The following is a 23,225-nucleotide window of genomic DNA, read 5'->3' on the forward strand; positions in this document are numbered from 1 at the left end:
TGAAACTTGCCCTTCTGATCTGCACAACAGCTAGAGAATTGGCACAGGAACTCAGAGACACAGGGACATTTTCCAAGAGCTTTGAAAGTCAGCCAGCACAGCAGCACAGAGCATGTGCCTGAATCCAGTCAAGTCAAAATATTTTATCAGAAACCCATCAGTAAAGGCTTTTTGACATTACTGTCTCAGACAAGAACTGTGTCCTATCACTGATCTCTCCAATTCCTAAGAAAAAGCATAACTGACCATGAATATTATCATACCAATAATGAAAGTATCACCTAGTGTGTCAGATGCTTTTGATGAAAGTAAAGTTAAAGGGAGACATATGGGGCAATTATGCATTGTCAAAACATAATGAATATATTTGAAAAGCAGTGCTGAAAATAAGCTGCTTGAAATAAACCTGCCAAAAAAGTCAAAGGCTTCACACTAATTAACATGGCATTCAGCACATTAAATGGCACATTTGGCATTCCAGCAGCAAGACCACTACATGGACTCGCCCAACCTGTTGTCCTGGTCTTGATAGTAATTCCTGATTAAAAGCCAGAAGAGATTAGAGTCTGGTGCTGAGAGTGACTGCTCTGCCATCAGGAGAGGAAACGGAACAACAGGTCTGAAAATTAGAGCAAAATGGTCATGATAAAACACAACCCATTTATCAAGTGGAGAAAATATAAAAGGGAGATCTGGGAAGTGCAGAGAATTTCATCTTGGCACTTTGTCACAGGTCAGCACTCAAGGGGACTTAGCTGCAAGGTCTTCTGTGTCCCCTCTCCTTCCTTGCTGCAGGGTGAATGCTTGAACTGCACAGCAGGTGCTCAGGACACAACTCACCACTTCCTCTGCCAGTGGACAAAGTTACAGTTTGGTCCACCTTGTGCAAATATTTATTTGCAAAGAGAGGCAAGAGCTAAAACTGGGGTCTAGCAGCTGCTCATGTAGTCCAAAGGCATTGAAGCAAGAGGAAAGATAAAAGCTGTGACACATAATGGAACTTAACTACAGAATGTTTCTGCTTATTTTTGCTTTTCTTTCTCTGTGCAAGTTCAGAAATACTACACACTCTATGGTAGTTGAAATCACAGAACCTTGAAACTCTGATTTAGTATGGGGCCAAAACAATTTCAGTGCTTTTAAATAACAACTTTTAATTAGTTTGAAACTGAAGTAGGTGAGACTCCAGCTTTAAATAGGCTGTCATATACAAGCAAATATATGTGATTTACTGTTTATTGTTTTTATGATATAGTGCAAGAGTTGCACATAGCGTTTTGATGTATTTAATGAATGGTTTCTGCCTTATAATTTCACACTGTAAAATGAAATATGTGTAAATATAAATAAATATATGTATGCATATACTTTTAAGAACATAGACTCCAGGGCTGACAGCATAGAAGTAATAACCTGGTTTCAAACCTGCTTAAAATAGCTGTCGGCTTTGGCTGGTTTTTAAAAAATCAGGAAGGATGATGAAAAAATGAGAAGCAAATTGATATAAAAATTGAAATCTACATTGGGTGAAGCAAATATATCAACTGAAAAACATAGTTTTTGAATTCTTTAAATGAGTTGTTAACTAAAACCACAGCCAATTAACAAGCCATTCTTCAGCTGCACAACAGAGAGCTCAGCACGGTCACAGCTTGCCTTGGCCCTCATGCTATGGTGCAGTCAGTGTCCCAAGACATTGTTTGTGCTAACACAGATGTGTTCTACCAGCTGCCTTCACTAAATGAGTGCAAACAGACAAAACCACTGAAAAGGCCAAGGGAATCATAAGAAATCATTAGTTTACCTTCCATATTTCCATCCAAAGTGCAATATAGGAAATTTGTGTAGTCTGTCTCAGATGATTGTCTACAAATACTCTCTGTCTTTTCTAATTCAGCATCAATTACCATGTGGTTCAGGTCTGGTTGATTATCTCCTAGCCAGACTCTTATTAAGATACAGTGAAGAACACCCCAGTTCTGGCTCCTCCTGTATGGCCCTTTGCACCAGAAGTGTGTTGTGGGCTGTTTGCTCCATCAGCAGGCCTTGCAAACGCCCTGTGTAGCTGCTCCTCCAGCACCATGAAATGGACAAAACTACAATCACTACTTCACCTGGGATGGGAACAACTTCAGTAATTCATATCCGTCTTCCAACACTACTTACCCTGGTCAGTCCTTCAGGGCACAACTCAGGATTACAAGAATTTGCTCCAGATTACAATATTACGTGATGTGACTACTACTCCATCCTGGCATGTTCCCAAAGAATTAGCTTCCTGAGCCCGCTGCAAAGGCAGGTGAGAGTGAGACTTCTCTTGGAAGCCTTCCCAGAGTTTTCAAGCCAGATCTAGGACCCTGTGCTGTTCACAACCTGGTAAATGAGATGAAAGATCAAACTAAAGCAGATTTACCCTTGATCAACTTCCATATTTTTGAACATCTCCAAGTTATGCAGCAGCCGGGCAGAAGTTTTCAGAAGGCTATTTAGGATGTAAAATCTAATGATGATGAACCATTCTGAGCACTTCCGCTCTCTATCTTTAGCTCACTTTCTTACCTCAGAGAGGTACATGCAAATAAACAAAGAAATAAACTGATATCTAGTTGGATTGTCTCTTTTAAAATGACAAACTAACAAGAAAATTACCTGGCATAAATAGTTTAGTACCAACAAAGGAAAAGAGAGAATAAAAATCAAAATCTCTTATCAAGATTCCTCTCAACCTTCTGTGCAAATATAAACATCAAGAAACGTGAATCAAAATTATTTCTAGACCTATTGAAGACTAGTACCAAAGATTTCTTTGGAAGACATTATTTGGAGAGAAATGTAAGTTCAAGGAAGATTTAGGTTCCTCAAAGGAAGACTTCATCTCTCATCTAGCCCACGATTAATTTTACTCTCCTAATGAGAACATAGCACATGGACACCTTGGGAAGGAATTTTGCATTGCAGAATGGAAAACAAATGCAACTTCTGTGCGATGCCTTTATTGTGGGCAAAAAGAAATATAATTTTAAAGACCAGAGGAATTCTCCATTCCTTGCATACCTAACTACAGAAGGTTTTTAATAATCAGTAATCTTGCCCCAGTCTACTCAGCTGCATAATGATTCTTATGATTAGCAGTACAAATGGAGTATTCATACTCCCTCAGACAGCACAAGCAGCAGGCTCACAAGCCCACAGAACTGGTCATGACTTCTACATCCCTATCATTATATAAGAAGAAGATGCTGAAGTGACCCTGCACACTGAGATTACTGCTTTGTCATAATTTCTTATTCAGCAACTTTTGTGAGGTACATTAAATTAGTTCTAGTAACTCATTTCCCTCTAATTCCTGAGTTTTTCAAACCAGCATTTTCAACAGGTTTTTCTCAGCAGCAAATCTGGATTTAGTCTTAGAAAATTAACTTAGTCCCTGAATTGCAAATGTCAAGTCCAAGAATCACTGCATTATCAGCAGATCTAGAAGACAGTCTACATATGGAGGACCTACTATGTTGGCACAAAAAGGACAAGAGAAACAGGCACAGTTCCTAACCTGCAGCTTCCCACTGAGGTTGAAGGACAGCCAAAGTAAGGTTTGGGCTAAGTCTCTTCCATAGGTACTTCTGGGTGGTGATTCAGGAATCCAAATTAGGCTGTGGCTGTGAATTACCTTCAGAGGATCCCCATCTCTCCACCAACCATAGCTGGAGGTCTGGGAGACTATCCTAAATCTCACATCTAGGCATGACTCATACATTTGGTAGTTTTGGTCAGTCTTCACACACACTATCCTTAGATAATAATAACAATTATTATTAATTAATGTAGCACTCCAGAAGCCCTCTCTAGTGAAAAGCCATCATAACTAACATATTTCTCAAAAAATTAGATAGAAATAGGAATGTATTTTGTATGTCATAGGGCCTAGTTATCCAATTATGGTGAAATCTTAAGGCTGATTTATAGACACTATTCCTTTCCTTAATTTGGGGAAGGAAACGATCCTTTGTCTCAGTGATTTGGACCTTTTTATTTTAACACTGTTCATCATCACTCCTGTGACCCAGAAAAAGTGGAATTCCAAAGAAAGTGAACTTCATTAATTAAACCAGACTTTTTTTTTTTTTTCCAGAACTATTACTGGAGTGCACGCAACAGAAATTGCAAGCTATCTGTTACATGTCAGGAGACCTTGCCAAAATATTTTCAAAAATAATCATTTCATGATGCCTGACTAAGTAACACAACTTGAACATCCCTTTCCAAACATATGCTCTGCCTTTTTACATATATTTTTTCAGCTGAATTAACTGTTTCTCTGTCACAAGCTCCACAGCTCTTCTAAGAAACTTCTCTACATAAAATGATCTCATCTGTCTTCATTGGGCACATATAGTTATTAGGTATATATTAACTTAAGAAATATGTCTACTTGACAAAATTCAGTGCTGCACAGAGAATCCAGAGAAAGCGGTTCCAGAGAAATCAGAGAGAAATCTGGAGCTGCATCAGCTTGTCCTTTCCACAAGACTAAGGTATCCAGCTTTGCAAAAGTCCTCACCACTCTGCATTAGGGCTGCTGCTCTGGCTCTAGTTCCCAATGTAGGTCATTCATTATACCATGCTGCATACATATCTTCTCCCACTTGATTTCAAAGCAAAGTTTTTTGTGTATGGAAATAGGTGGGAGCAACCATAATTCTCAATAAAACCAAAGCTACTAGTCCAATATAATTTAGAGAAGGTGGTGAGTAGGAGACAGCAAATCCCATGAAAATAGCCTCCAGCCAAAACATGTTATCTGGTGTTCTTGTGCTCTAAAGTGGTAAAGGCTTCTTTCTCTTTCATGTTAGAGGCTTGGATGAGGCAGCCACGTAGTGACATGATACTTGAAGCTGAGAGAAATGTGACAGTAAGGCATAAATTAAAGTGAATAACATTAAATTATATTGAGAAACACTAACCTTAGTAGGCTGAAAGTATAAGGCTGACTTTTAGTCTAAGTTAGGAAGCTTCCTCTTCCATGGGAACAACTGGGTTCTTTAGACACTAATACTCATCCCAACGTAAGTTTCTAAAGTAAATGAAATGAATCATTATACCCTTATTTTTACCTGGTAAGGACTGCCACCAGATTTTTCAGATCCTTATCATCTGGATTTTCCTCTAAGAACAAGAGAGAAGAAAGTCTGCTTACAGGTTCCCTTTTACACCAGGAAGCATCACATACAAAGTCACTCATTTTTCAAAAGCCTTTCAGTGAATCCTCCTTCAGTCTTCTCATGATATGAACTGACGAAAGATTACCTTTTTATTTGCATTTGCTGATTTCTATTCATCTGTGGTAAAATCTTACAACATTGTCATTAATCAAAAATAAATTTAAATAAAAATCCTATTTCATTATCTTTTATTGTTGGTACTATTGCTCTTATAATGTTGAATAATGTTAATGATGTGCTTGTGTGCCACCAAATGATAAATTAAAAAGCATCTCATGAGTGGAACTTATTGTTTCACATTGAGCCCTGGAAAATTTTTGCTAGATTAGGTATGGTATGGTTTATTTTATTGCAAAATACTTCAAATTTTCTTTTTTATTTGCTAGAAAGGCTACTGACAAACAATTATTTTATGCAGAACACCAAAGGGCTGTAGCCATATACATATCTATACAACCCAGTTATTAATATAGTCATGAGGCAGGTAGAACACGTATGCACACCAATTGTTTTGCAAGTAGTTTATACATTTGGAACAGTGATGTTGCATTTTTTGCAAAGCCTAATTCTAAGAACTGCCATCCTTTTGTATCAGTAAAGGCCATTTTGCCAATCTTGTTCTTTTTCCACTTTGCTTTTATCCACTTCTACATGCCTTTCGTATTTCTGTTTGATCCTATTAGCACTGAGATCAATCACAACATTCCTGCTGGGAGCAGAATGGGATGCTATCTTTGTGATGTCTAAATCCAGTATTTGACACCATTTTTCTTTACACACCAGCTGCAAACTGGTATCTGTTCTTCTAACCCTTCACTTTAAGTCTTCCAAAGTTAGCTCTTTTTACCATTTAAAACAAATGAGAATTTAAATATGCAAAAATTTTTGAATAATGCTACCTTTTCTTAATATCCTATAATTTTTGAACAGTTACTTTTCTAATCCCAATTCATACATACACAAGCACACTATTGGTTTATTTACAGAAACGCTACTGGACAGAAGGTCAATTTCTCAATGTTTTTCACAAAACCTGAGCTAGTTACCTACAAGTTCCCTGGATGCCTGTGGGTTTTCAGAGTGAATAGTGTACATCCACTTAGGAAAATGTATCAATATGGATAGAAAAAAAAATCCAAATTCAGTCCCTCAGATGAGGAAAAACAACTGAAAGATTTGCAGATTGTAAATAAGTCTTTCTTGAAAAATTCTTATTGACAAACAGCTCCTTTGTCACAATGCTTTGAAATGTCTTGAGTAATGGACTTGCAGTCTTTACACAGGGCAGAAGAGAAAATTATATTTTGTCCTTTAATACCAGCTCACTATTAAAACTAAAATAATTAACAACTATGCATAGTCTCATATAATTTTTGCTGTCAATGAGGGCATGGTGCACATACAGTTGCTCATCTCACTGAACATACTAGGAAAATTATTTTAATAATGGATACTTGCCACTGCATTGGTTTTAATCCAGTTAAGACTGACAGTGAAAGAGCAGCAAGGTAAATGCCATTTTAATAAAAACAACTGTTATAACTGATTTCTGCTATTTCACTACTGCAATCCCCTTCAGCAATACAGAAAATGAAAGCTGTTTGTCTGGTGCTGTCACACCTAGATTTCAAGACCATCACTTCTCTAAAACAAAACAGAAATATTTCTGTTTGCTGTTTTCTGAAAAAGCAATAATTTTTGTTGTGAAACGAATGTCACAAGAAATTATAAGCTGCCTTTTCTGTTAGACTGGTATAAAAGCACACAATCCACTGAAATTGTAAGTTACTATGTTACCACAGAAAGTAAGATATTTGTGACCGTGGCATCTCATTTGTGTGCATACAGATATCCCTATCTTTCAGGTCTTCCATCTCACTTTTCCAAGAATTAAACTCAGGATTTCTACAGATTCCATCAGGTTTACTTAGAACAAAGCTGTTGCATCCAAAGAGTTAGAAAATAAGCCATGAAGCCTATCTGGGGATATGAATTGGATAGAATTTGGATCACTGAAGGACTTTTAAGAAGATTGGAAAATTGCTACTTGTACCCATTATCCCAAAGGGTAACCAGAAACACAGAAATAAAATTATGCTCAGCAACATTAAAGGGTCATTTAGGAAGGTATGAAACAATCAAAAACCAGATGCAGAAGTAATGTCCACCAAGCTGGCTTTATGAAAAGTAACTTGCTATCAAAATCAGTTTTGCCTCTCTAATACACAATTTTTAGACTAAAGTAATTACATAGACATAATATGAAAAAATTTCATTATTGTCTTTGATTTGATATTCTCTTCTGAGGGGAAAACCTCTGAGTCAGAAGGTCCTGCAAAACTCATTCAATAAAGTCCAAAAAGAGAAAATAGAGAGAAATAAAAAAGATACTAAGACATAGCTTACTCCATCCCTGTCCAAATGTTTCACTGTCACAATATCTTTTTTGCAAGGGGTTTGCCAGACTTCTTGTTAAAATCTTTCATGATGGGGATTCCTTCAGATCTTCCATGTCATTTCTATCCAAGTTTTCTGAATTTTTCTGCACAACAATATATCACTACATTTAGCCTCAGGCATCTCTTCAGTCTCTACATTTCCTTTTCTTGAATCTTTTTCTTGAAACTTCAGCACTATTAAATGAAACCACAGGATTACCCAAGACACAGTGTGTTTCCCTATGAGCGACAGACAGATGAGGGTGTTAAAAATGAAGACCACCATCTTCAAGGAGTGTATGGTCCTGTGTAGCACTATCCTGTCAACATCAGCCTATCAATTACAAATATTCAGACTATGAGGCAGACAAAAGACCGTGTTGTTATATATATAATTCTGTTAGAATTTGGACTTGAAAAAATAAATACTGCATAATTTTTACTTACATTCTAATTTGCCATTGGGGTAATCTGAGTCATGACTTTTGAGTTTTTCACTGCAACCACTAAAACTAATAACTGTTTGTGTGTTGGATTTTTCTTTCCAAAGTAAGTGAATAATCTCCTCTAATGACTTGTGTCCAGGAGCAAAGCCTTTGACTGAAAAACAAATCACTGCATAATTTGAAAACTACTGTCCTTTATAAGTGAGCTGGCAATTTTGAAATTCAGTGCAGCTTTCCAGAAATATGTGGGAACTACATAGACATTTTATCACATAAGATAGAAGAAAATAAAAACCACCTCACACTTGTTAGCAGCCACAGAGGACAGCAGTCATCACTTGACAGCTGAGGGACTGAAGCAGCTTCGTGCATCTCAGAGCTGTCCAGCGTCTGGAACTGCTCCGTGTGTCACTGTTGGTCACCAGCAGTGCTGGACCTGAGCATGTTCTAATATAACCTGACCATCAGAAAATCTGGAACAAGTCAACATCCAGGAAACAAGAGTGTATTTAAAGCTCTCATCTCTGTGCCCGGGGATCATAGAAAGGGTTGGATTAAAAACAAATGGGAATGTGTGAGAAGCTCTATGGCACTGAATTTCATACCAAGTCACCTCCTGGGATGGCAAGGAAGAGGGTAGTCACTGAGATGTCACACTGTGTCTGTGCATGGTTTAATTCAGTTTGACTGCCCTCAAAAATGCTGCTCGTGTGAGATGCTAATGACAGCCTTCTGCAATGTAGTGCTTTCTGCAATGTAGTGCTTTCAACAACTATTTATTAGCTTGGATAGGATCTAGAAGTAAATAAGGCATTATATTCATGAGAATAATTGAAATAAAGGTTAAATACTGTCAAAATGCATCCATGCTGTTCTCATAACAAATCTGTGGGGGCTTCCACCTATTTAAAATTTTAATATATTTTTAGACCTCTCAGCAATGCTTGTGACTAAAATGTTGGAAAATGGCTCCTGGGAGGGTAAGGTAGACTGGTTTATGTATTATTCCAGTGCTGTGGGCATTTAGCAGCCTCCTGAAGTAATCAATTATGATGGGGAACTACTTCAGTGTTTTTGTGCTGTAAGATTTAGGCAGAAAATCTTAAACATGTAAATTATTAACCAGGTCTCATCAGATTTCCTTGGAGTGCCTGGCTTCTCACAAGTTTTCTGATGGAGCTCCACTCTCCCAGTGTGCAAATACACACACATGCTGTTAGTGTAATGTGATTGCCACATAATTTATTTTAAAAAGCAACATGCAACACAACCCATTAGAAAATATGAGGAGATGGTGGGTGAAAAAATCAACCCTGGTTCAATTCCCCTCATGTTGGTGAGTTCTTGATGCAACACATTTGCTGAAACCATCCACAATTACTGAGACAGAAATAGAAGTGCAGAAGCAACTTCCTTTGAATAACAGACTGTTGATGAACTTAAAACTGTTCTTTTTTTTTTTTTTTTTTTTCCATAGTACAGAGCTTCTTATGGCTTTTCCTATGAGGTCCTGGGAGCTTCTCTAAGAACAAGCATTGAGCTCTTTTCACAATATGGTGGAGTCCTAGTGAAATAAAAGGTGTAGGGAGGTTGTTATGAAACATGCCTAACATCTCTCTCCCCTTCAAGGAAAGGCTTGTGTAAACAAAAACTGCTAGTGAGAGCAATGAGATGCACTCAAGACAATGCCAGGATGCTCAGGAACTAACTCATGTTTGTTGTGGTTCTAGCCCCAGGTAAAAATCCTTAAGATTTAGGAGTGTTACTGAGATGTTTTGGAAATGCTGTGTTAGCCTTTCCTACCAGTTTATTTCTCCCATCTCACCTTCTATAGCTAAAGCAGGAGAGGTTGTGAAAGAGCAGATCTATCCTGGTCATTCATGATCCTGCCTGCTTCCAACTTCTGCCTCCATGCAAGGGTGGCATCTGCCCCAGCCCCATATTTCAGCCCCTTGCCAGAGCTTTGCCTTGGGACAGCTGAACGCTGCACAGCCAGACTAACACAACTCATTTTGCTTCCCATCACACAGCTCCTGCCATGCATCAGTTGAAAGCAGCGTGCAAAACAAACTATTATGCAAATAGAAGAAAAAAACTTATGGCTTAAATTTAAATCTGTAAACAATTACAGATTTAAAGAAGAAATCATGTTCACTATCAGGATGGATAACCTTAGAAATAATGATGCTTGTGTTCACTTGTTTGAGTTACATATTGCTGTAATAAAATGGTAATCCAAAATATGAAATAGATACTGGTAAATTAACAGGTTATTTAATATGAAATTGACTGAATATTAATATGATTACTGCTTGTTTTCAAGCACTACTTCTTTTTATAAATGAGGTTTTAGAATTTTCAGAGTATATGATATTTCCAATACTAAACAGTTCTCTTTCATCATTTAACAGAAAATGCAAAGGTCCTGGGAGCACAAGAGCAGGAAACCAGCACTATAGAATTCTCTCTCAGAAGGCATTTAAATTTTATGTAGTAAGCCAGGTCTATGACAAAAGTATGTGTAATGTAATGTAATTGTATCATTTCTCAATGTTTTACATAATGAATTTCTGTTTCTAAATAATACTTCATTATTGGGAGCAGGAGAATGTAATTGTTCTCTGGGTGCTGCTGTTAGCTCCTAAGGGCATGATCAATCCTGCTGAGACATATAATTCATGCACTGTTTGCTTCTGATACAGCTACATTTACGAAAGCAATGCAGTGATTAGATTTCTCCAGAATAAATGTGTATATAAATCCCTGTGTTGTAAATATTATGAACATCTATATTCACTAAAGGACTTGAGCCACTGACATGAGGCTGTGGCAAAACTAACAGACCTCCAAACAAACTATAATTTTAAAATTTTTTTTAAAAAATCGCTTTCTGCTATGGCTTAATTCTGGATACATTTACCATCACGTGGCACCCTCCTATCTACTGCAATCTACTCAGTGTCTGAGGTGCTGCTCCAGCTTGAGCTTCTCAAACTTTTCCCACATGAGGGAAACCTGAGTCATGGCACTGAGCATGTTTCTGCCACATTTTTTTTTGAAAGACTGAATCTGACAGACATTTAACGCAGCAGGAGCAGAATTAGATGCCTTCACAAAAGCAACCAAGGACACTCATAAAAAACAGAGGCTATTTTATCAGCCAGTGAGTGCTCATGAAGGGAGATCACTTTCAGCAGCACCTCATGCCACAGAAGAATAGCGCCTTCAGCTCCCTCAGGCTAGACATGATTATAAGTAATGATCCAGGTACTCATAGAAATTACACTATCTGAACAAAGGGTAAAGTTCATGTCTACAAATTAAGGCATCTGCAACAGATCTAACTGGAGGAAGATGAGTGTTTTAGGGCATAGTTCATCTCATTTAAGCAATGAACCTAAAACTCATTATGTGCATCACTCCTTGGGATTGCTTTTCCCAACACTGACTGTAAAGGGAGCCCTAAAAAGCTAAATCAGATATAAATGCATGCACTGCATACTGCTAAATTTAGCTGATATCAGTTTTGCACCAAGTGTTTATTAATAATTTAACTAACAAGAAACATGGATGAAAGTGAGTCAGTGCATTGTTTTAATATTATTTATGTTACCATTGGACTGTGCAGAGAGCAGAAAGATGAAACAGGGGCTGAATAAACATAAATCTTTCCTAATCGTGGAGAAAGTCATATTTATGTATGTCTTTGTATCCAGAAATACCATATTGATTTTCCATCATTTCCACATATTCCATTAATATACAGAATTAAATTCTGAAGGCAGTCATTTTTAAAAGAGAAAGAGAGAGAGGGAGAAGGACTTCAATAAACCTATAGGATTCCTATAATAGTCCAAGGAGATTTTCACACTCAGCTTTGTAACTACTCTTGTTATTGGGTTCCATGGACAGTGTCAGGGAATCTTCTCAGGATGTCAATATAATCAGTTTGTCTCAGCACATCTCCAGATCAGTCTTGAAGAAGACTGGTACTTTACAGTCTAGAAAGGATGATTCTTAGATATTTCTTCCCATTTGCAACTAACATGTATAGTGCTTACAACTGTACCGAGTTTTTGTTCCACAATGGCCTGTTTCCAATGTATATAATTTAAGAAAAGACCACCTATATGAAGGCATATTTCCAGGGTTCGTGTAGCATCTAGCAACATGGAACCTTAATCTCATCTTTGCAGAAGTGAAACCTAAATTTCCTGCCAGATGACATAGGAATTATTATATTTTAAAAGTAAATGAGAAGTACGCATTTACTGCAAAAAACCCCAATATAATTGAACCATACATCCCCTCTTGTTGACACCAGACTATAATTTGGAATATGTCCTCACCTACCCCATGAATCTCACTAGTATATTTTTTGCTTTCTTTGATCCATAGCCTGAATTTAAGAAGAGCATCACTTACTGTCTTCTGAGTGTTCAATTCACTGGTACTTCAGCCAGGCATGTATTGTAATTTTCCTGCAAATGACCCATTTAAGGAGAGGCAAAGATGTTAAATATCACAATGCCACAGAGAAAAAAAAAAGACCAGAAAAACAACAAAAATCAAGGGAAACTGTTGGTAACTCCCTAATCAGGGTTTGCAGCCCCCACTAGAAAAAATAAAGATAAGAAATAATCCTTAACTGAAAGAAAGCAGGACTCAGAGATCAGCACTCAGAGTTCATCTGTTTCAACTTTGCTTTCTCCCTCAGCAAAACCAGTTGTGGCATAAATATTGTTGACTGTGATGCCTGCGGTCTTTTTTAATTATGAATGTTTTAACTTTCTTCTTTTTATTACCTATTTCCCATATTAATCACAGCTTGCTACCTTTTTTTTTTCTTTCATCTCCTATCTGCTCTTAAATTTAATTTTGATAGTATTTTCATTTTCCTGCTTCAGCTAAGCACCCCTCATTCTCATGCAAGCCCTCAGTCCAGGTGGTCTTTCCAGCATGAGCAGAATTGAGCTTCACAGCAGAGGCACACTGGAGTGCCTTTTACTGTGGTGGATGAACAGGATGTGTCAGCAACAAGAATGAGCCTGTGGACTTCAGGTAAGAGTTTGACTACTCTCAAAAAGCAGAAGTGGATGACATCTATGCAGGAGATGGCAATAAGGCACAGACAAGCAGGCATTTTGGCTATCTGCCATCAGACAAATCTCTCTCTGCTGGCTCTCCCTTGCCTTTCCAGCCACCTGAGTGTACACTTCCAGCTGAATTGCAGAGGGCTTAATATATTTGATTTCCAGTTTGACAGACTGTGCTCACTCTAAGCTCTGAGCAGTTTGCAGTAATTATGTAGACAATGCCCGACCAGGAGTATAAATATAAACACATGCACTTGCATGGTCCTCAGTTCTCAAATGGAGATGATAACAATTTACCTCACCCTGTGGACAAACAACATAAAAAACTTCAAAGGAATACATGTGACTCCACCCAGCTCATATTCAGTGGTGTACCTTCAACCCCTTGAAAACACATCCACAGAAAAGCTAATTATGCTGTGCTAGTCCAGATTAATGTGCTGCAACCCCAGGTAGCACTCTGAAGATGTAGCCTCTGAGCTCTCAGGCAGTAATTTCCCTGAAGGAAACAGAACAGTTGTGCCAGCTCCTGCAAGCCTTCCACTATCAGCAACACACAGCAGGTCAGCACCATGCCAGAAACAGTCAGGGTCTTTAATACAAGAAAGAACCACAAGGGAACATAAAACCTTACCGACCTTCCCTTTCCCTCTCCTGTGGGATGACAGCCTGGAGGAAGCTGAGGGGTGACACAGTTTTACCAGAGGTAGCCCGGCCTTGAAGGACACAGGATAGGAGTTGTCCTAAGGTCTCTTCCACCCCTGTTCCCTATGATTGCTGACTGGTCAAATTAGAGTATTCCTGAATGTGTGTCTCACTTCAAACTCTAACCTCCAACCAGTTTACAATGCATAAGAAAGTTGTCTTAGCCTTACCTCTAAATGAAGGATGTCTCCCACTTTAACAGGATCTATTCACTCAGCACTTAGATGACATTCCTAAGTCAAGTTCAGACACTGTATGGATTGCACTGTTTCCTTAAAAAAGTTTTCACTTTTCACTAAAAATTGGTATTACTTTTCATTTTCACAGGGATTTTTTTTTTTCTGAATGTCAAGGCCCTTGGCAAAGGTAAATAATTCCAAAATAAACCTTTTGAAGAGAACAGTTCTAGCATCTATGTGTTCTATGAAAAATTGGTTATGAATGTAAAATTTAGGGCTTCAAGGAAAATTTTAAAGCCAGGTATAAATTAAGGACCTAGTAATGTACTCACTGAAGTCTGTTAGAACATGACTGGACTCTAAATGACCACTGGAGGTTACTGTTTCCCCACAGAAATTCAATGAGTCAAGCATTATGCTAATTCTTTTCAATTATTAAATACACGCATCCTTAATATCATTGGCTGCAAATTGCTCCCACACATGGCAAGCTTTGTTAAGTATGTTCCAGGGTGGCAGAAATCAGGGGCATATTTGAGCATACAAGCATAGAGATGCAGTAAAAGAAAGATTTCTTGGTGCTTCTGATTGTTATTATTTGTTATTATGGTTTGTATTACTTCAGGACCTAGAAAACCAACATTTACTAGGTTTCTGTTGTGTGAAGAGCTCCACAGGTTGGAAGTGCTGTCCTGGCCACGCACAAATTTAGCAAGTGACAAGAGGCCCTTACAGGCAGATAGGAACCCACCAGACAGTATTGACTGGTGAGACAGACAAGAGCACCCACATGCCAGTGGCACATCTTCATCAAGTCTTGGCAGAAATTACAGACACAGAGAGATATTTTGAGGCAAGATCCAAGGAGGGGACAATAAAGCTGTTTTGCACATATTCATAGAAGTTACTTTGCAGTGCAGCTTTGGGCAGCATGAGCTTTATAGGTGTACCCCTGAAAAGAGGTGAGCAAATATTGATTTTTGGGTACCAGGGGCAGCAACCTATGAGAGCTGCCAAGGTGGTTCATATGACTGATTAACTGTCTGCACTTGTTAGCTACTGTGGGTATCTTGTTTTATTGCCTTAACACATCATTTCACCTTAAAGGTCGTAAGAAGGTGGGTTTTTTTAGGATAAGTGGGTTTTTTAGGATACTTCTATCTGGAGCTTTTTTTTCTGTGCAGCAGTGAAAAAATTTCTGCTGTAAATTTGGGATAATAATTCCCTTTTTTATATCCCACTTGTTTGAAGGCAAGTTCTGGGAGACAGCGGCTGCCTTTTAATTTTCATTTGTGCAATTCCAGTACAATAGATCTGGACAAGGGCCCCTAGAAACTCCTTCAGTACAAGTAGTAAAAACAGTAACAAGGTAATCCTAACCTCTCAAAATATCTTCAGAGACTCAACATAAACTTTAATGTTTTAAGTCATGTCAGGAAGAGCCTAATGGCAGTTTACCCACAAGAACCTGATATTCCTCACTATCGGCAGCCAGAGGCACCTAATGGCATGTTAGAGACAGCACAACAAGAGAAGATCAATGTGACACAAAAAGAAAAAAAAAAACCAGTCCTCTGGTGTGTGGAGAAAGCATTGTGAGGCTCAGGGGAAGCAGCTGCTTTGTAATCTGTAAGGCTCTATAAAATACCACAATCTGAAAAGAAGAATTTTAAAAATAGTACTCCATTTTCCCTTCTTTAAAGATTTGTCACCCCCATCATTTTCTCTTCTGCAAAGTTCTGCTCTCTCTCAAAGCCTTTTACCTTTAATATTAAAGTGACATATCACTTTTTTCCTCTTTCCTTTTATTTGGGGTTGTGGGGGAGGATTTGAATATTTTCCTTCACTGTTGGATTTATTTTTTCCAGTCCAAAGCTGGTTTTGAAATTCTAAGCAGGGTTAGAAGCTTTGGTATAAATTAAACAACATTCTGTTTATTAAAAAAAAAAAATCTGTGCTTTAAATCTCTGTCACACTGTGAAAGGGCATTAAAATACTTTTTTCAACTGTTTCATTGAAAGTCTTTCAGCAGGTAAAGCACAACTAAGCACAAGAGAAACCTCACTTTCAAAGGTTTTGGGTCTGGGTCTCTCAGATATGTTCCCCTAGCACAGACTGCCATCCTCAGTTTGGTAGAAGGATACAGAATCTTTCTCCTTTTAGTTGTCACTTCGAGTCTGGGTGAGTCTGGCAGTCAACACTAACCATCACCTCTTAAACAGGTACTGGATAAACACTGAGCACTACACTGTGGTTGATATGAACCATTCTATCAGGACCTGAGTGGAAATGGTAATAGGTGGGTTCACATTTAAACTAAATCACTGCTAGAGCAGCAAAAGTTCTCACCCAGAAACCAGGGGAAATTATCCTGATGCAATGAGCAGAGCAAAGGACTCGGGGAACAAACTGTCCCCACTGGCAAACAGGAAACAAACAGCCTCCCAAGGAATACTTTTATTAAAGGCAGAGAAACAAAATGTCTTTCACAGGCAGAGAAACAGGGTAACAATAAGTCATTCTCAAAGCACAAATGTACTTTATAGTTTTTTCTTCCAGAAAGAGAGCAGCCATGGCAGCTGGATGCCTTTCCCTTTCTCTGCCAGCGTTCACCGTCCGTGCAAGATTTTACAGCTTATTGAGGCCCGTCCCAGCTGAGCAGGTTGGCAGTGGGTGGCCCTGGGTTCTGCTCCATCACCCACCACCTCCCATCAGTCCTCCTCCACAGCCATCCACGTGTGTTCCCCACGCAGCACAGGGACAGCTCCAGCCTCCCTGGAATCAATTCTGCCTGCTGCTTTCTGACCAGCCCATAAAAGAAAGCAGATGTCATCCACCTCTGAGAGCAAAGAGAGATTGCAAATTGTCCTGGAATCATGGGGACATGCTGATAGCTTTCCCATTTCTCAAGAAAAGTGACTTCTGGGTTGGGGTAAGGAGGAAGAAGGCAGGGGGTGAGGGAAGGGAGCATATGGGAGTTGGTCCCCTGGCAGAAGTGCAAACTGTCAGATCCAGATGCTCAAGCACAGTCACGATGCTGAAACTTGAAAGGAAACAAGAAAACTGAATTAGTGCAATGCTGTTTCTTTTTCTGCAGGTCTAGGTTCTCCCAGGGAGTAAAAATGTAGCCTACACAAAAAAAACATTGTGCTCTATCAAGGGCAGAATGAAATAAAATAATTTAAGGCTTCCTTAATTCCAAAAGGAAAATCATTCCTCTCTTGTACTGCAAGTACATCTTGACAAAAAATTATGCCACTGCAAAAATCTCATGCAAAATTTTGAAGGGATGAGTCCCAAGATCCTTAAATATTTACTTTATAGGACTCAGTTAACATCTTTGATGCTGAGAAATGGAAGGTTGATAGAAACAAGTCCAGCAACTTCTGAACCAGCTCTTGTATAAGTAGAATTCTCTAGAGCAAATAGCATCATTATCCATAAAAATGACATTTCATTTTTTGTAGGTTTTGTAAGAATGCCTACTCTGTTCACAGAAATCTGCTGTTGATTGGAAAAACCACTTTTCAAAGTAGTGACAGAAATTACCTCTCCTTCTCTGTGTCTAGCATTTACTTTTCTCCCTTCATTTAGCTGCCTTGATAGGTACACTAAATTAACTAAATTACTGCAGTCTGCTCAGGCAGAGACAGTTATATCAATAAAGAAGTGTTAATATATATGTGGTATCAACTAATACATCAACATGGTGTTAATACAGATTTTTTCTTTCTCCCCCAATCACAGAGTAAAGTCTTCAGAATAGCTACAGTAAGCACATATAACAGTTAGTAAACTCATATCAGTTTGATATGATTGATAAAATTGAGATGAAAATTTTCCTCTGGGCTACTAACAGCCAGAAAAGTTTTTAAGGTATAAGATGTTATTTTACTGGTGGGTTTATTTCAGCTCTAAAGCTAGACAGATTTCAGAGAGTGCACACTGACAAAATGACACATTCAGTGGTTCTGCTTTGACTGTGACCATTACAATATTGCTTGATCCTGTCACTCTTATTCCAGAGATAATTCCTTTTTCTTTTTCCAAGGAGAACAAGAAAAAGTGGTTTTGTTCCACCTTTGGGCAGCACTAGGACAGAGGAAGTTGGCTCATGATGATGTGAAATAACCAATAATTAGATAGATACATGACAGCAGAGCTGACAATTATCAGTTGATAATAGAACTGTCAAGGGGTGTGTAAGAAGGAAACATGCCTGGCTATGCAGAGTACTGAGTAATCCATAATTTTTTATTGCCTCATCTCCAAATAGTTTAACTTGTATTCAATATCATATAAAACTAAGTTCATAATAGACAGGCTATGAATCAAAACATTATTCAAAAATTTGGTCTTGAAATTTTTAAAATATCTTGATAAATTATGCTGTTAATTTGGCTGTTTTTTCTCAAAAGTGGCAGCACTTGCTGTTTGGAGCTCTGAGTGTGCAGTAGCCATTCCCATGAAGATGAAAGTAGGAGCAGAGAGCACAGCTCACTCATTTCAGAGAACGCTGTTCACAGATGCAATCAAAGCCATCTAAGATTTCTTTGTGGAGCAGGTGAGAAATTTTTCAATTAACAATTCCCACCTTGTCTAGCTAAAACTTGTTGTCAAGTATTATTTGAGAAAAAAAGTTAAAATTTCTGTGTTCAAAATACTTTGCTTTAAAACTTAAGCAAAACTGTATGCTTTTATCTGAGCCGTGTGCTCTCAAGATTTGTAATCCCAAACATTTTTGAGATTTTAATTTTGATCTGTAACCAAAAGAAACTTTTTTAAGACTTGAATATACTCCCACCTACTGTTCAGTTGTTTTTTGTTTTCCTCTGACAGCTGAGTTTTGAATAGTTTGGTTCAATGGACATAGAAGTCACAGGTGGAGACAACTTGCAATGTGATATTTTGATATGGTGCCATCTTTCTTCTCCAAAATGAGTTTTCTGCAAAATAAATAAAATTCCAAAATTCAGACGAAAAATTCCATCTATTTCTTTCTAACCAACTTTAACCATGTCACTCATATTTCCTTCCACTAACATATTCCCTTTTTTCTACCTCTATTTTGATCTCTTGAAGTTTGCTAAAAAAGGTTGTCTATAAAAATACTACATGAGAGAAGTCAAACATCTGAGCAAAAGATAAACTTAGCTCATTAATAAGTGGTTGTGCAGGAGAAGCACCCTTCCCTTGCTGAATCATTACCAGGTACCACAAGCCTACTGTGAATATCTCAAGACAGAAGAAAGTAATTACTGTAGCATTTTAAAGCCTTAAAACTTTATGAAAATTTTAGATATTAGATGTTATTGGTCCTTCTGAGTCTGACAGCATGAAAGCTGAAAGTTTGTCCTGTGAGAACCAAAGAAATATGTCCCCATAACTGATAAAGTAAAGCTTAACTGCCACCTTTTTCCAAAGCACAAGTTAGGGACCCTATTAAAGCAAGCATGTAAATTCATAGCTATCTTCACTTACTTATAAAGGAATAAAATAAGTCTTACGCTTTAACACATTCTTCCATTTGGAAGGCACTGGCAGACAGTAGATTTTAATCTGAGTTTTCCAGAAAAACGATATCTACTTGATCTCTTTTGCTAGAGCTATCAGTGAAAATAGACATTATATTAAAAAAATCATTTATTTTTATCTTCAAATGATGTTTTGAAAAAGATGTGATGTTAAAGGTTTATTTCTTAGCTGAGAGAAAATGTAAGAAGGAATGGGACTATTATTCCATAGTAAATTTGAGTCTATATAATTTTACCTTCTTCTCTGGGTTATGAGTTTCATTTTTGCTGCCAATAAATTTCAGGTTTATTGTGGCTGGTATTGGGTCCCTCAGCCCTGTTATGGCTGGTTATCTCAGTCTCACAATCCATTTGATACAACCTAATCCATTACTAGTCATTTTCCCTCTTAGCACAGCCATTATTTCCTCTCTGATACATGAACAGACATAAAAATAGCAGAGAATAATCAGGTGACAGACTCCACATTGTAGATGCCACAGTCTGAAGTTTTCTATGCAATAAGCAGCATCAACAAAACCTGAATTAATCATAACTGGCAGTTCAAGACAGAAAGAAAGAAAATATTCAGATGCACCAATGACACCCTGGGAGTAAAGAAGAGCAGTTCAATGTTTCTCTAAGTAGAGACAAATTAAATCCCTCACCCTATAAGCAGCGGAGATGATGAAACGTGGTGTCCTGCAGATCTGCATCTCAAGTCTCTGCTGTCTCTCTGGACTCTCTGATGTCTAAGCAACATGATTTTACATCAGCTTCTGCCCTGATGGGGCATGAACCCTCTGCCTCCTCTACCTGACCAGTTATTTTCACATAGAGGTTTATTATTTTCATAGGTGGTCATTATTTTTCTTATCTTTACATTTCTGACAAACTTGGATGAAATCAGCTCATGTGTCAAAATGTTTGGGGTCAGTGTTAGCAGGACTGTGGACTACTAATCATCTAACAAATGCAGCATGTTTTCTTATTTCATATTTGCTCAGAAAAAAAGCAAGCTAAAAAAAACCTGTATTTGAAACAAAAGTTGGACACACATGTTATTTTCAGGGATAAATAGGTGGGGGAAGGGGGGTAGACAAACAATGAAGTGGGATGACACATGAAATTATTAAGAAAGAATTCAAAGAGATAGTTTTGATAGAGATTGGGAATAAAAGAGGGAGAAGCCCTTTCTCTAATGGGGGGAAAAAAACTACTGCCATGTTCTTTGGAAATGACAGCAGGATTCTGCTTTCTAGCAGCCTGAACACAAAACTCTGTGTCCTCCACCCCACAAATGGTCTGAAACACACTTGCTAAGAGTGAGAATAGGTGTCACAGGCACATTAGATGCCTTATGCCCAAGTTCTCTCGTCACTCATTTGTTAGCACAATTTTCATCTAAATGATTCTCAGGAAACTTCTGAGGCTCACAAAGGAAGAAAAAAAAAAGAGGCAAAGACATTTGCCATTTAAATAACACCTCTCTTTCAGCTGTTCCATGAAAGAAGACAGAGAGCTGCTGCTTTTACTTACCAATAAACTAGTAAAGAAAGTAACAACCAGCTTTTATGAACATGCATTCAGTTGGGGTAATGGGTAATGCATATTCTATACAGGATATGTATGCATCAACCCTGGAAGTGTTCAAGGCCAGGCTGGATGGGGCTTTTAGCAACCTGGTCTAGTGGGAGTTGTCCCTGTCCATGCCATGGGGGTTGGAACAAGGGGATCTTTAAGGTCTCTTCCAACCCAAACCATTCCATGAGTCTATGACAAATGTGTGTTTGAATGCTAACACTGCTCACAGTGTGAGCAGAATCATTGCCTCCGTGGGCTATGGTGCTCCAGAGTTTCTCTGGCTATTGCACTGTGCTTGGCTGTGATTGTTCTTGAATAAGAACAAAGGGAAAGCCTTTGGAAGACTGGGAAATGACTGACTCAAATCTATTTTCTGGTAGTGCTTGTCTGCTGGCCTGTATGAAATTAATCTATCTACATAGAAATTATCTACATAACATTTTATTATTACTTTAATAATTAAGATCAATCTCATCTAGCTGGGTCTTTGAATAACATAAAAATCAGAGTGCCGCTCTAGCTAGAAATGGGCCAAACTAGTGCCAAAATCTGTATCACATTAAGCTTTCAGCAAGTTCAATTTCCAGGCACAAATCTAGATTGGTCTCATTAATATTTTACAGCAGAGGAGCAATCCTCTTTCACAGCAAGTCCGGGTAGGCCAACCCCAAATGTAGGGGCCCCGTTTCCACTTGGAAATTTTGAACTCAGTCTCTCTTCCCATGGAGGTGGGGAGTGTAAGGAAAGGCCCCCACTTTCACTGCATGGTTGCTGCGATGACAAAAAAGGTGTCCATAAATCCTTCCTTCAGCAGCATGAGCAGACATAGGTTAAAGTATAAAAGGCTAGATGTGAGCCCAAGTGGACCTCCTGCCTTTGTAGAAAGAAATGAAGGATCGTGTTACTTATAATCCATGTCATCAGTAATAGGTAGGCACCTGCCTTGCATCCTCAGCAAGGTATGTAGATATTTACCTGTAAAACTCTGATCTCTAAAGCTGTAGAGATACTGCATGAGATTAAAAACACAAACCCTATTTAAAAGAAAGAAATCAATTTTAAAAGAAAATCCTGCCTGTTCCATCCATCTCTAACTAAAATATACTACCTTGACATAAAAGTCAAAGTTTTAACAGGGATTTGAAGACTGAACTAAACCAACTGTTCTTCTTGAGATACAATCCTGTAAGAACAGCATACATGTACTCTGAAAGAGTTTTTACAGACCTAAGAAATCAGGCTTAGCCAAATGGTATTTTCTTTCGTACTTAAAAGCTTTGCCATGGATCCAGACTTGGTGATTTGCTGCAGGACTCGCACCAGTTCAGCCCTCTGCTTGTCAGGACTGGCAGCACCAACCTCCTCAGGTCACTCCCATGACTGCAGCCTGCCTCATGTTATCCTGAAGAACACTCCAAGAACATGCTGAGCAGGGGTATTATACTGCATGGCCATGACTCATTTATGCACAATTCTCCAGAAAACATGAGGCAACTATTGGAAGAGTGAGCCCTTGTGGGGTTGTGTACATGGCAAATCTCTCAAGCTTTACTTTCATCCTGCTCTCAGTGCTGTGGGTCTCTGAACTTCAGCAGAAAAAATGCTTATTAATGATTCAGCTCTGGGAACTCCAACAGATGTAGAGGAGAAAATGTACCCTTTGAAAAAGATCTGATAGAAATCTTCTCTTTCAAATCTCTCCTCAAGACCTACCTCTGCTGCGACATCTATCAGTCAGGTAATGATCCTCACACGTTAACAGCGGTCAGGGACAATCCACACCTCTTATTAAAAGGTGTTTTCCAATGACTCATAAACACCATGCTGAGCCTACAGATAATTTATATCATCTTGTGGTTTCATTCCCACTTTCTTTCCTCCTTTACTGTCTCCTTCCTCTTTAAACTTATTTGTTATATTCTTTACAAAGCCCTGTCCTATATGTATGTGTGTGTATATGTATGTATATATATACACACACACATACTTGCCTTGCACCTCCACACATACCCTCTCCATTCTCAGAAAAATTACCTGGACCTTCC

The sequence above is a fragment of the Anomalospiza imberbis genome, chromosome 3, assembly GCF_031753505.1.
Source record: "Anomalospiza imberbis isolate Cuckoo-Finch-1a 21T00152 chromosome 3, ASM3175350v1, whole genome shotgun sequence".
NCBI lineage: Eukaryota > Metazoa > Chordata > Aves > Passeriformes > Viduidae > Anomalospiza > Anomalospiza imberbis.